This window comes from Tamandua tetradactyla, chromosome 3 (assembly GCF_023851605.1).
Source record: "Tamandua tetradactyla isolate mTamTet1 chromosome 3, mTamTet1.pri, whole genome shotgun sequence".
Lineage (NCBI taxonomy): Eukaryota > Metazoa > Chordata > Mammalia > Pilosa > Myrmecophagidae > Tamandua > Tamandua tetradactyla.
This window is the reverse complement of record NC_135329.1, coordinates 109,954,304-109,970,550: the sequence shown is the minus strand read 5'-3', so window position 1 is coordinate 109,970,550 and position 16,247 is coordinate 109,954,304. Positions and strand designations below refer to the sequence as shown.

The following is a 16,247-nucleotide window of genomic DNA, read 5'->3' as shown; positions in this document are numbered from 1 at the left end:
TTCTTTGTTCCCCATCCTTCTCTTATTTTGTTCTTCTCTTATTTTATCTTCCTTCCCCAACTTAGATTCCATGGTCCATTATTATAATCATGCCCTTGCACATGCTCTCAATACTCTTTCTCCCTTCTCCCCTCTATTGCACTTTCTTGGGAAACCAGGAAATCCAATTCTCCACCTTTCGTGAACTGACACCCAGTAGTTAAATGAAATAGAAAAAAACAAGTGCTCAAACAAACTGGTCTCATTTGAATTTTTATCACTAATCTCAAATGCACATTTGATATAGTTTCTGTTGTGTTTCACTGATCAATTGACTCTCCTACTCTCCTAAATGTCTACATCATATCTTTCTCAAACCTCCAGTAGCTGCCCTCCCACTTCACTCTTCAGCTGAGGAACTTGATCCTATTTCATTGGAAAAAAAATAGAAGCTGTCTAAAGAGAATTGTCACAAGTTCCCTTTATCATGTCTCCTATACCCATATATTCTATTTTCCCTCTTGTTTCTAGGAACTCCATGCTACATATAATGCTGCCCATACATTAGAGACCTCAAAGCTGTTCATGGACTTATCCCCTACAATTGTCACCTCTCCCTCCTGCCTCATCATTGCATCCTTTCTGTAATAATCTTCCCTTTTTCCCACATCTCTTTCAAGGTACAACCTCATTTCCCTGCTCATTTTTTTTTTCCACAGTAGCATTGCTCTTAAGAATATTTATAATCCAAAATTCCTCTATTTCTATTTTCTTTTGACCCTACTTCTGTCCATTTTTTATCCTCACGATTCTGCTGAAACATCTTTTGTCCAAAGCAAGTTAATTAATTTATTGTAATGTCATCCATAATGTCAAATAAATTGTCATGTTGATTCGCACCTCTTAGTTTAACTCTACTATGGTTAGCTGACTATTCTTTCCTTAAAACACTTGCTTTACTTGTTTTCCTAGATCCCCATTGTCTCTTGTTTTCATTGTTTTACTGGTTGCTTCTTAAGTTCATTGGTGGTTCCTCTTTATCTCCCTGACCTTTAAGTATTGTAGTGATTGACAACTCCCTCTGTATATCTCTTTTCTTATCTATGACACTCACTCTAACTCAAAGATTCTTTACAAAACTTCACATTAGAATCACTGCAAGGGCTTTAAAAAAAAAAAAAAAAACTTTTTCCCAGGCTTCATCCCCAAGGATTTTGTTTCTTTTTTATCCTGTGATAAGGCATCAAAATTATTTAAAACTTCCCAGATGTTTCAAATAGGCAACCAAGGTTGAGACCCATTGCCTAGGTGATTTCACCCAATTGCATGCTATTTTATACCATCCAAATGCTTATAATTCTAAACTTTTATCTCAAGTTGAATCTATCTCTTGAATGCCAGATTTTTATATCTAATTTTCTACTTGACATTTTGACTTGGCACTAAATTAACCTGATTTTCTCACCCCCAAATTCTCTTACCATGGTGTTTCCCATCTCTAAAAAGGGAAACGTTGTTTAGCTAAAAATCCTAGAGTCGTTCTTGACTTGTCTCTTTCCTTTACACTCTGCTTCACAGTCTTCTACCTTTAAAATATAGCCAAATGGGCAGGCCATGGTGGCTCAGCAGGTAAGAGTGCTTACCTGCCATCATGCCCGAGGACCCGGGTTCGGTTCCCGGTACCTGCCCATGTAAAAAAAAAATATATAGCCAGATACTGGGCAATAGTGGTTCAGTGGCAGAGTTCTCACCCGCCATGTTAGAGACCCGGATTTTTTTCCTGGTTCCTGCCCATGTTAAAAAAAAGGTTAAAAAGCATATATATATAGCCAGATACCGAATACTTCACACCCATCCATTCTCACTTCCCTCAATTTAGGCAACCAGCATCTATTGCCTGAATTATTACTGGTGGATATCCATCCTAACCCTCTGAACCCTTATTTTATCTCTTAAAATAACAGTCTCAGCAGTACTTTGTATCACTAAGGAAAAAAATCCTTTCCATTTCAATCACAAATATAGAGATCTATGTTCCAAACACTTTTTCTTATTACTTTTTTTTTGCTTTAGTTCTATTAACTCATTTGATCTAACCAATAACCTAATTATTGTTTTCATTCTCATTTTCCAGATAATGAAACTGAGAAATAGATAGCATGTATTGTCTCCAAAAGCTAATAATTGGAAGAGCCAAGATTCAAAGCAAGGCAATATAAGTCCTGGGCCTTTATAGTCACTTAACATTCTCTTCCCTATATTGTTTGATATGCTTGAAGAGCTCACACAGCATCTAGAAATTATATATCTATGGCCCTTACAAGAAGTGAACAGCATAGAATCAAGCCATGTGTATGAGGTCATTTAGGAATCAAAAATAATACCGAATATTTTGCTTTTAGTCTTACACTGGGGCCACTTCCTCTGCAGCAAAGAAATAGATTTCATCTGAAATCAGTGTTTCCCTTTCCGTCTGAAATCAGTGTTTCCCTTTCCATTCTCATATTAGCACAGCCTCTTCTTGGCATATATAAATTCTACCTCCTATTTATTGCATGGCTTGCTCGACTTCGCTCTTAAGTGATGTGTTCCATGGGCCCGCAGAGTTTATCCAGAGAAGCAAACACAGTTATACGTATGAATCTCACTCACATGTTCCTCATATCCTTGCAGTTCTTTCATCTCCCTCCTTTCAACATAGCACAGCTTCCCAAAGCAATTTCCATCTACTACCTCATGGGTTTCTTTCATTTATGCGCCACCCTTCTTTCAACCTCCAATATTTTCAGTGAAAATAAGGGATAATATTAATTACCTGGCCCCATAATGAGAAAATATCTTGACTATTCCCACCTTTTTTTTTTGTCTTCTTCTATATTCTATTCAACTCTCTGATCACCTTCCCCATCTAAATGCCAACATTCCCACCATTGTGAAATTTTCTTGCTTTTTCTTCACCTGAAATTTGCTGTCATTTACTTTTCCCTCATCTCAAATTCTATCTATCTGTCTATATCCAACTTAGGCAATATTTTCTTTTTGAAATTGTTTCCATTCCTCTTAGTTTGCATTAATGGGAAATTCCCACCTCTGAATTTCCAAGTCACTGTTTTTATACCTCTCTTCGTGCTCTGATCACTTTCTTTCCAATATTATTGTTTATTGTGCACATCCCTCTTAGACTGGAATCTTTTTGAAACCATGCTCAGCAATGTCATTTGTCAAATAAACAAATGAGCAATCATGCATATAAATAAATGAACATAAATAAATATTGGTTTGGAGATAAGTTAATGAAAAGAGAACAAATTCAATATACAAAAACTACATTTCATCAGTGTTCCACCATCACGTACCAATGTGTAGTTCTTCTTTCTTCCTATCTCTCAGTTCCCAATTGGTACATCATCATAAAACATCAGTTTTATTTTTTTCTTTCTTTCTTTTCTTTAAATTGAAGCGCCCCATTTTTTATTCTTCTTTAACTGACTTAAAAAATACCATGCAATAATTTTTAAAGCACTTTGGATACTTAGAATAAATTCAGTTAGTTTACCTCTTAATTGGCAACCTAATAGAATCACATTCTGAGGTAGCCTGATGCTTTATAAAAGGCTGCATTATAATTTTATTATCACTCTTAGCATTCATGGCACTTCCCACCTTTTACTGCAAAGTACTTATTAAAATTAACCAACTAATCCTTCGACAGAGGTTAAATAACTTGCTCAAGGTCCCGAATTAGTAATATTATATTCAGTATTGAACCCCAGGAGTTGTTGATCAAGATGTCAACAAACATTCCTGGAGGATGGTGATGCTGGTCTTTGGCAGCATAGTAAGTCTGTGGACAGAGTCATTAAAATGATAAATCCAACAGCTGACAAAAGTGTAATAAATTCAAGATCTATTACATGTGAGTCGGCAAGGTTCAATGAGCTTGGTGTTCTGTCAAACTTGTATCTTGTAAATACCAAATCTTCTATCTCTAAATGAAGGAATGGCAGAATGGTTCATTACAATGCCTAATTAAAGGTCCATTAGTGGGAGGTAAGACATCAGTTCTTAGGTGTGCTGAGTAAAAGCATTTCACAACTCTAATGGCAATATAAAATCCTGAGATCTGAAATGCAAATTAATTTTAACAGCAGTGACCCAGGGAAGAGAGAAATAATGGCAAAAGTAACATTGAGTATTTTTTAAGTAAGTTGCTCAAGAACAAAGATAGCTGCATTTCATGCTGTTCAGAAGCAATGATTCCTCAAGTAAATCAAAGAAAAAAAAAAAAAATATATATATATATATATATGTATATATATATATAAGCATGGCATTTTGCATTTAAGTCCAGTTGTAAGTATGAGGTCAAGAATATCTGAGGTTATTTGTAATTAGATGGTAATAGCATTAGGACAAAGGAGGCGATGAAGACCTACTCAATCTGTGTCGAATAAGCAGGTATTCAAATTAAATGGCAACCTGCTTGTTCTCTCATTGATATTTTCAAAGTCCTCTAGTGATCTTCTTGGGGAGCCATTATAATTTCAATTAGGACTCAGCTTATTAGAAGTACACCTGTTCTTGCTTACTCCTACTGGTTCCAATAAGTACAGACATTAAATAGAATCTCAAGTTTATAGTTAGGAGTATCTATCAGTAATACAAAGACTTCATAGATTTCAATTATTATGAAAACCTAAACCTACTAAGTAACTGTTAAAACAATTAAGAACTATAAGTATGAGCCTTCTATATGTGATAACATAATGAAATTTCTTTTGCCATCTGTCTTCTAGAGTAGTTTTCTTCAGGCAGTCAGTCAGTGAATGTGTTTTGGTTTCTGCAATGAGCTTGTCACTGTTTTAGGTATTGAGGATACAAGGGTGTCAGAGATATTTTCTACCTGCAAGTAACTTACAGTCTGATGTGTGATTCAGAAATGGAAACAAGTTATTACAGGGCAATATAATAAAACACAGAGACTACTGGAATCCAAAGTTTAGCCTGTGGGGACAGAAAATATTTCCTGAAAGAAATGACACCTAACTGAGTCCCAGAGAAACGGAAGAAGGTAACCAGGTGAAGAGGGGAAATGGTGAGGGGACAGCGTATGGGAAGGCCCACCAGGGAATCCCTTTTGAAATATTTCTTTTATGTTTCTATTTGTCTTTCCTGGTACGTACAGAGGAGTATGTACATGTTGAGATGTACTGTGGATAACCTGTTTCATCTCATGTATGAATATATGTTATTTCATCACATTCTGATGTAATCCTGTGAGGTCAATCTTAGCAGACCAATTTATATGTGACAAAAAAAAATGAGATTAGGCAAATTTGTTGATAAAGAGACCATAGTAGCCAAAATTTGTGGCCTTGTGGCTCTGACTGCAAAACTATCCCTGATATATTTTCCTGCCATTCAATATCCTTATTACCTCGATGCTTCTTTATAGACTCACTATGAGAACTCAAACTCATAGTGAAGTTCAGTTGGACCACTGGCTCAACCTGTCACCCAAGTCACTTCTCCACTGAAGAGCTGCTTTAATAGGAATTTGAATCTTGAACCAACTAAGTCTATGGCAGATCCAGGCAGAAGATACCAATGGACTTCAGTAATGACCAGGAAAATAGAATACAGTCTTTTCCACTCTTTCTGTTAATGCAACATGTTAATTAGAATTGGGTCTAGAACTCCAAGAAAAGATCGGGACTCAGAAAATAAAATTACCAATAAGGACTAACCATATCCTAAGTACTCAAGAATTCAAAACTCTTACTCAGCATTCATAACTGGAGTGTTAAAATATGTTGGATACCTAGCTACTGACCTACCCCCCAATTATTTTTCTCACGTGAGACAGTGAGCTATACCTTCATTCAGGTCCTTGTCATCTCTTGCCTGGATTACTGCAACACATTCCCTTATGCATCCATTTTTCTAGCCCTGAAAATCTGCTAATTGTCTACAGTGTGCTTCTTCTCTAATGGTGTATACCTCTTTTCTTTAAGCAAGCTGTTCCTAACCTCTATAAGGTCTCTCTAACTCCCTTACTATGCCTCCCTTACTTGCCTTTGCTCTAGAATGTTCAGCACTTCTCATTGGCATTTTTCACACTGTATTAATATCATTCATTGTCTTGACTTCATACCCCACTAGAAAACAAAACAGGTCAAAGTGATTTGTATATCTCTTTAAGCTTGCGGTTTATCTCAGTGCCTAGGACTTAGTAGATGGTTATTAGGTATATGAATGAATATAAATGGTATATATAACTCCCTTTTTTCTAGTCTGCAAGGCCCAGCTTTTGTCTGTGCTTTGACTAGTTCCACTCAAAGACAGGGCCAGCATTCTGTGCCATTCTTTCCTTACCGGTTCAGTAAGGTCCCTGCCCCACAAGAAACTATTGAGTTGCATTCTCAGTTTGAAAAAAAAAAAAAGGTGTAAAATAGAAGGATGTTTGAATTTATGTGTGCAAAAGAAAATAGGTGGCATTTTTTCTGATGTGGTCATGGTAGTGATGGTGAACTAATGGTAAAATAGGGTGATTATTTTAATTATCCTTGTATATGAGATGATTTAGAGGAAATTTGCAAGATTAGAAAAGAAATGTAGACAAATTATATATTAGACACATTATCCAATAGTAAAACTAAAAATACTAGATTTTGCTGCAATTTCTCACCTTTGTTTAAAGGAAATGTAAGAGGAAAATATTTTGAGAAAAAGTACTCAAGGAAAATATATTAAAAAAGGATTTATTACAAACTCTGGTAGGTTTTCCAAGCAGATAGTATGTCATAAATGTGTCAACATACATATTTTGAGGGTTAAAATTAATTTATTCGACTGATATATGGTGAAAATGTATGAGTGTCATTCATGATTCTAGGCACAGAGGATACAGTAATATAAAAACTCTTTGATGTTACTTCCCCTACATAATTTTTGTGAATAGAAAACCAAATGGCATATCTTTTCAGATTTAAGTAAAACTGTCCTTAGCATTGTATGGCCAAAAAAGGTCAGTCAGAGATCGGAAATAGAAATAGCCTTTATTTCTATACCACTTGGAAGTACATTATTAATTTTTTTGCTGTAAAATGAAGTCTTGAATACAGCAGCATGTTTACAAAATTTACTATTGATAACCTTAATCTCTGTGCCATGTAACTTTCACTTTCAATTGTAGTAATTATGGATTACTGGGAAAAAATCTTCAGGAACGCTTAATTACTCTTTCTGGCAAGATAGCAGCAACTTGTTTCCAGTTGCACAGATTTGATTTTGAGACAACTCTAATCTCAAAATGTCCTAGAAACAGTGCTTCACCTCCTAGTTATACCAAGATCAGATGGTTTATTCTCCTACTTTTATGCCACATTAACACCACTGACAGGTATTTATCTTTCTATTTTCAACTTCAGGAAGAGCGAATATGCAAAGTAATAGGAAAGGCAGCACTAAAACTGCTTTAGTTGAAGGTTGAAAATAATTTATCTCATAATTTATGTTGTAACTAAGAAGGGATTGCATTGAAATAAAGTGAACATGTCCAGTTGAGAGCCCTCAGGAAAAAGATGCAAAGCTTTGCATGAAGTGAAGTAGGGATTGTGATTCCATTGTAGCTGGTGTTAAGTAAACAGCATGTATTCACAAATAATTATCTGTAATCAGAATTGGGTATTTGAAAACAATATCATACATAAATCATGCACAAATGCACAGATTAGACAGAAATATTTACTTGAGGTTTACCTCAAACCAAGCAAATTGTTTCTAGCTGGGTGCCTCTGCAAACATTTTTAAAAGAAATAATGCAGAGTAATTTTTAGACGCAGTACTTCTTTATCAGATTTGGAATGTCTAGTGACATGTTTTGAAAAAATGCCACATATCAGGAATCTTTAAATATTTTAAAGAGAATTTAAAAATCAGTCTCCTATGTTGTAGGTAATATAATAACCTTCATGTTTAACAACTGAAGATTTCATCAGTACAAACTGATGTTGCTATCTATTTCATGCAAGAGATAAAACCTCTTCTGATAGCTAATATAATGGTAGAAATAGGACACATTTGTCCTGATTATTGGTAAGAATGGCAAGACATATCATGGGTCAGTATGCCTTGTCCACCCTCAAGATAAAATAAAATCCCCAAATCTTAAATTCATAGATTCTGAGTCCCAGGGTACAAAAAGCAATGAAAGAAGGAAAGATGTATAATTTGCTCCTGGTTAAGTAACCCACCAAGTAAAGAAGAATAGATCTTTGCCTGAATCAAAATGGTATTCAAAATTACACTTGTTTGTTCAGGTTTATTCTCAGGAACCCAAAAATGCAAGGGTCATGAATTTGATTTGAAAACATTTATTTAAAATCCATTAGATTTTCTAACAGGTTAAGTAACAGTTAAAAGAGAAAAGTTAAACCATAGGGAATCCCAGAGATAATATTTTTTTTTCACTAGATATATGCTTAATTATATGAAAATAAACTATAATGAGAAAAGTCCTTTTGACTTTTCCAAAAGTCCAATTGAGGGTTGCCCCAAAGAATCAGATATATTTTATGTGTGGAGTACCTGGAGAAATGGAAATTCACTTGATTCAGTATAGTATTAAAAGAGTCAAGGTCATTTGACTAAACTTGACTTTTTAGATCTAAAATGCCAGTTGAGGATTCATATCTAAATCTACGATAATAAGACCTAATTTTCAATTTGATGTGATTTGCACTTTATTAGTTTTGAGAATTCAGAAAACCTAGACTGTGGTGATCTGAGAGAAAGGTTTCCTTGAAAATCAACTGCTAAAAATAAACCAAGATTATAAGGCAAAAGCAAACAAATTGGAGTGGATATGACCAGGAAATGAGGGGTACTTTTTTTAGCTTACTAGTAGATCCATGTCAAAGGCCAAGAATTGAGATCACTTCTGTGGTACCTCCAGATCATGCAGAAGTAGAATTAAGTTAGAATTTTTCAACTCCAGCCTTTAATGCTTTTTTTGCAAGTACCATAGAATTCTGATCCTTTTAAGGATCCCTTGTACAGACAAAGCAAAAACATAAAAACCTTGCATATTATTTCAGTGGCTTTCTGGAACTTCACAGGGTATATATATTCTGAATTTACTTTCCTGGAGTCTATCAAATTGGAATCTGAGGCAGATATATTGGTTTTTAGAGATGAAGAAAAACAGCCTGAAAACATTCATCAGAATCATTTAAAATTATCAAAAGTAGATGTGTTGTGGACTAAAAATTACTATTCTGCAAATTGTAATTATCAAATTATTTTCATGATCACAGGTAAAACTCAACGACATGATTTGTAAAAGAAAAATTAGTAATTATAGCTATCTTCTCAGAGTGGTGTGTTTCAAGTGAGGTAATCTACATGAAAAGTCCTTTGTAAGTTTAAAATTAAATAAAAATGTTTATTGTCATTTATCTAATTTTTATTTTTAATAGATTTTTGGGCATCCATAATTATGAATATACATTTTGGGTAATATGCTTAAGCAACACATAAATCTGATAATTTATTAATTTTACAGCATTCATGAATATTTCATCAGATGTTTCACTTTATAATTACTGAAATGATCCATGAATGGATCCATCCATGTTTAGAATTCCTTATTGAGTCATATGAAAACAAATAGTTCAGGGCACTGAGAAAAATATTTTTTGAGTAGGTTCACTTCCACATGCACTTGAATTATGACCACAAATCAAACCTTTTAAAAGTTGAATAGTTTAGTCTAATACTGGGGAATGCCACCATACTGTGAATTTACCAAGTCATGTTTTTCATTCACATGGCAGGCGTAGAATGACAGTGTTCTGTTCACTTATCCAGCAGCTGGGTGTGAGCTTCATGCAGGCACCACATATGGCCCTTTTACTGGGACTTTGTGGGATCTGTCTTTGCTTCTCATTTGATCTTCTTCTTCCATTTCACCCCTTCCCCTCCTCCTCCGGACCCACGCTTACACATCCTGGAAAGCTTCAGTTTGTCTCAGGAGATGGAAAAGCTAGCTTCGATGGATTTCATATTTATGTAACGTTATAACAGGCTTTGAGGTTTTGACACTCAAAAACCAGCAATGTGACTCTTATTCTCTGCCTTCTGAAGTGTCTTACTTTCCAAGGAACAGTGCATATTGTTTTATTCAGCAAATATTAATAGAGCATCCATATGTGCCAGCCACAGAGGCTTGCGATTTAGTCGTGAATAAAATGGCTCTCATGGTGCACTTTATTAGTCATAAGTAATGTGCAAACATTATATATCAGGTGGGGAGAAATGCGACTATGAAACATAAAGCAGATTAAATAGAAAACTGCTGCCTCAATGGAGAAAAGGTCAGGGGGCAACCTGAACAAAAAGACATTTTCTTACTATAGTATCTTCTATACAATATATGCATTAAAGAAGAATGACTGATCCTCATCTCCTTGAGGTTGAAACACTTTACAAGAATGTTTTTGAAGAATAATCTTTCTAAATAAAAAGTATCTTAGATTAAATTATTTTACAGATTAATTATACTAATTCAATCCATGTTTCTAATCACACTCAAGGTTAAAAGCTACCAAGTAATTATAAAGTGATTTTCTATAACTTTCTAATTATTATGGGTGTCTTAGTAAAGTAAGGATCCCATTATTGTGGATCAATAAGCTGCTTCATCTCTATACATAAGGCCTTAAAGAAATATGCACATATGACCAGGGAAATCCTTTTCTGTTTGCTGATTATTACTCTGCCAGGTGACCTTCTCAGAATTGCAGTGAACTCCAGTTAAAAAGTAATCATTTCTACGTAATCTATTTTCCCACTCTGTTTTAACAAGGTATAATATTGAAGGGAAAATAGAAAGAAGGAAGAAGATTCATATATGCATATCAGAAACCATAGGATTTGAATTTGAAGTGTAATGGCAGGGAGGAAGGAAGGAAGGAAGAAAGAAGGGGGGAAGTAAAAGCAAAACTTGTACAGGAAATTCCTTTCCATTCATTTTGCACAGAGGAACCATATGGATTTGTATAAAATGGGTTCATGCTCTCCCAAGATAATGAGATAAAACACTCCCTGCCTTCCAGTTAGGCTGCAACTTGATGACAACTTTCTTCATGCTGCTGCCATCTGGGGTAAACTTTTCCCTGATTACCTACTATCCAGATTTCTTCATCTCCCCTTTATCCATGAAACCCTTTTCAATTTAAAAAACAAAAAAATGGGTTATTGCCTTGTGCTCTGAGTTATCATTTTGATAATTTCACATACAGGCTAACTCAAATCATTTCCTCATTTTTATTTTTTTCAACTATATTAATTTTGAGAGTTCAAGCAAAGTATAAGTACTGTGGGAGCATGACAATATTAATAGAGTAGATACTATAACAGAATAAATTTGTGAATTTATTCAACTGAAATTAATTGAACTTCAATAGATACTCATGCCATAAAATAGAAATTATGGCCTAAATATGACAGATGCCTTGTTTGTGGTCACAGAAATACCACATGCATTTGCATTCTTCATTCTCATTTTTTTTGCAGGAAATGCATGGTCCAGAAATCAAACCTGGGTCTCCCAAGCCCAGGTCTACCACTGAACCACCCTTGCACTCTCTCATTCTTTTTTAAGCAATCATATGCTTATTTACTTCTTTGGTATTCACTTAGCATCATCAGATAAGCCATATTTAACTATCATCTGAACACAGCTTACAAGTCTCAAACAAATCTTCATCACTTTACAAATAGTTATTTCTAAAACCTTTTATAGCTAGATTGCTTTAAAAATAGATCCTAGAATATTGTTTATAAAGAAATTGTTCAGTACCTTATATATGTTTCCTTATATATATGAGTTAATTTTTGAATATTTCTATATTTATGGATACCATCATTGTTAGTTTGCATTTTGCAACAATGATATGTAAGAAGTTAAAAGTCTAATTCTTTAAAATTTCACCCTATATGTCATTCACTCAATCAAAATTTTTATTAGTTGGCTTTCTGAGTTTTACATTTTTCTTTTACCTGGAATCTCAGAGATGGCAGTTTGCTTAAATGGGATCCTGTTCTTATAGATTTTTTCTTCTTAGTATTCCAGATAGTAATATTTAGGGCATATTACTATTTTTAGTAATAAATTAGAAAATGCTAATTTTTTTAGATGTGCTTTGCTGATGAAATTTTTTCAGCTCTAATCACAGTTTTGCAGTCATTTTTTTCCCAAAGTGAATATTTCATAGGCATACCTGGATTCAGTGTTTGCCTACTTTATTAAGCTCAGCTCTAAAAATGGAAGATATTATTTAGGACTATGCAATAAGTTTGATTGTTAAAATACCTTAGGCTGTGTAAAACATTTCAGGAATGTGAAAAAAAATAAATTGCATATTTCTTAAATCTGCTTTTCCTATTTCTTCATTAAATCTGTCAAAGACAAGAACCATGAAAGTCTAATTTTATGCACATTTCTTCATCTCTCTCACCCTCTGAACCATGCCAGATAAACTTACATTTGCTTGATATTGTGTATTTCCTGGGAAGGAAAGTCTATAATCTCTCTTGTTAACATAAATAAGAATCTCAGAACATTTCTGAAGAACTTTCCAAATATTTTCATAATAATTTAGATGTAAGTAAATAGAAATGCTTCAGACATGTCTTTGTGACTTCTTCTTGGTCATTTTCGTGGGTTTGAGTCTTATTCATCTGGAGTGACCCAGCATTGTTCCTGCCTGATAATAGGTAGATCACATTGACAGTTTGGAGTTTCCTTCAAGTGTGAGAATCCAGTGCTGTTATCCAATTAGCAATGGATAGAGTGAGTATCTAATTTGCATGGCCCTTCCTAGGTCCCTCCTTTAGGCTCTGACTGGTGGTTAGACTCTCAGATAGCCACAGAGCGGTAGGCAAGGTGGAGTGAGGGGGAGAGCACTTTCAGTTTTAAATGCCCATAAATACGGTGTGAAGTATGCATAAAGGAAAGAGAGCACTAAAGAAAATAAAAATTATTTTCTAGATTTTTTTTTCTCTGAGCAAACTATGAATTATTAAATAAGAAAAAAATAAGAATTTATTCTCTGGATTACGTCTTATATGGGTTTGATTTTTCAGTCAGTCATCTTTGGCAAGCTGCTTAACCTCTCTTTGCCTTAAACTTACACATCTATAAAAATGGAGTTAACACCATCTAATGTATGAGAATGTAGCAAACATATGCCACATTCATTCATATGTGGAAGGTACCAAAAAATGCGTGTTTATTAGTATTATTATACTTATTATTATTACAATAAGTATTTTCATCATTTTATTCCAATTGGCCTTCAGCAAAAAGAAAGGCATGGGAGTGGTAATTAAAAATAATTTCAGGCATGATTTAGTTTAACTGCTTCAGTTCAAAGATAACCAAAGCACGTCTTGGAGAAATTAGTCAAGCAACTGAGACAAGGTAACACTGTTAGCTAGAGTAAGAACAGGAGTTAGCTCCTATTTCCTCAAATTCTAGCCAGTGTCTTTGTTTTTGTTTTTCTCAATATCTCATATTAATATAGTATTCATCAAAAGTTTATAAAATGCCATTGCTAGCTGTCCTAGTAATTCTTCTACATTCTAAATATGCATAGGAACAGCCATAAATCCTGCTGTCGGGAGAAGATTTGCAGAATTCAAAGAACCTATTGCTCCTGAGACACAATTAAATAACACTGAAGTGGGAATGTGAATACCGTTGAAATTGTATCACATAGTGATACAATGTTTGGCTATATGCACTGTACAATTTACCTAGTCTTCCTTGTGAAAAGAATCCAATCCTACTGTTAATTTATTTTTGTGAGATTTTGTGTGTGCAGTTCTAAATATCCAGTGCTTATCAAAATTATGAATCTTAAACCCAGTTTATAGAACATAAAAATTTGGTGAAGAAGACCATTAATGTATATACATGTATTTGTGTAATTTAGTTTCTTCCATATACCTGTTCTCTATTACAATTAAAGATCCCCCAATTTCCCCACTATTCTTGCTTGAGTATTCCTTGCATAACTAATATTATTTTAGTTTGGTTTTCTTCTTTAAAAAATGTCACACTTCACTAACTATGACAAAAAAAAAATAGCCCACTTGCAAATATGAGTAAATAGCTATTAATTTTTCAGTAGAAAAAATCACTGGTGAAATAAGTTGAATGAAGTTAAAGATTTTATAGATAACTGTCTCTGCATGAATATTCATAAGTGTGTATATAAACCATATATACACATATTTTATGCAATCTATTAACATGCTGTGAAAAGATTAAAAGCAGAAGTATGCTCTTGTATTTTAGGCTGCTTAAAAGAGAGAGACAGAGAGAGAAACATGCAATAGTGATCTCTCTTGAAAATTACTTCATTTCTGTTGCAGAAAATGGCCATTCACTCATTCTCCAGTTACTTTCTACCTAATTACCATATGAATACTCTGTAATTATATATTCATCTTTGTCCTTTAGACTACATGATTGTGTTTGGTGCTACTATGTACTTCTTAATGTAATTACCATACAGAGGTTATAACAATTTTTATTGTGAGTATAAAGTATTATTATACAATTTCAAGGCAATCTCTACTTCCTTAGCACAGATTATTTACATTCCATTACTGTTCATTCTTACATTCTAATCACATGCAAAACATCTCAATTGCTATGCCATTTAGTCAGTAAAATTCTCTAAACTTATGAGATGGAAATTCCCTTCTTATGGAAAGAGTTTACTTAATTTGGTGATAGTAATACATGTACTCTTTTGCTATCACATTGATGATTCAGATCAATTTTGGTTCCTTTTCGCTTATCTTAACCTTACAAATGGTTTTTAGTTCTTGTATTTCTGGGCTCTTCTCACAGCAACTAGGTGAAGAATTATTTCTAATGAGCATGTATTTTCAGACCTCTTTTTAATCCTTAATATTAAGAAAAATGTTATTTTTACATGACAATTGCTTATAATTAGCATGTTTTGGATAAGTGTTTAACTTTGTCTCTTATCACTCCAGATCAATGCATATTCTCCCTTTGCTGCATTGTTGTACTAAACAGTCCTCAACCCTCAGAATGAAAACCCCCAATTTATCTGATCTCCCAGTTCTTCTCAGAAGTATAGTTGTAGAAACAAAATGGCTCAAAATGTTATTAAAATTACATTTTAATGAAGATTCCCAATGTTGGTCAAGAAATGAGCTATTTCATCTAATCAGATCCAATTATTTTAGTCAAAGTGATATACCTTTGCCAATCAGTGAAATTCCCCCGGGTCATGAATTCTTACATCCCCAAATTCTCAATCCTCGTTCCCCAACCAGTTCTGTGGGAATTACCTGGGCCCCACTTTAGACCTATGAATTCGAACCTAGGGGTGGTTGGCGGGGAAGGACAGGGAATCTGTACTTGCAAATAAGCCCCCTAAAGGATTCTGATGAACTGTCATCTAAGTCAACTTCTGAATAAGGACATGATAAGAAGATCTCGGAAGGATTTATCAACAGACTTCTATGTCCCATCAGAAGGCTGCACCAGGACCAAAAAATGGTGGTATTAGGCTTCTGGGGATAATATTAAGGAGCTATATGTCAGCGTGAGGTATATAGCAAACTGTATTACGAAGGTTGTTTTTCTGAGGCTTCTGCATTGGGCTGCAGACTGGACTGGATGATCTCACAGGCTGCTGCTAACACACTCTCACTAAATAAAAACAGATTCTGACTTGTGTACATTGTACACGCCAAGCTCTGACAACTACCCAAAGACTCCATAATAGAAAGCTGCTAACTGACTTTAATTTTTAAATTAAATTCACTTTTTGAAACCTCTACTTTTCTCAAATACAGCCAAAATCAACATTAATAGGTTTAAGCTTTGAACTTCAGTGAGAATACTTGGCCTGATGCAACGATAAGCATAAGAATGCTTGAAATACGTTTCCATAAGTCTGAAGCAATAAATTTAATTTCGGTTTAATTTAATAAAGGGCTAGATAAATATGCAAAGATGAGAATTAAAAATTGAGTTTTAATTTTCCACATCCCCTCTAATTGTCATCTCATGAGTTCAAGTTAACAAATTGTGATTTTTATCTTAGCTAATCTCATTCAACCTCGCTTCCTAATTAAATAGATAAAAGGAAGTTGCAGCTTCTAAATACAAAGTTTGGTAACAATTTAATTAGTTCTTGTACTTTAAATTATTCCTA

At 34.1% G+C, this 16,247-nt stretch overlaps 1 protein-coding gene across 1 annotated transcript in view; it reads left to right on the top strand.

The window, feature by feature from the left end:
- Window positions 1–16,247, top strand: part of LRP1B (LDL receptor related protein 1B) — a 1,945,542-nt gene that overhangs the window by 1,876,042 nt on the left and 53,253 nt on the right. The window lies entirely within an intron of this gene.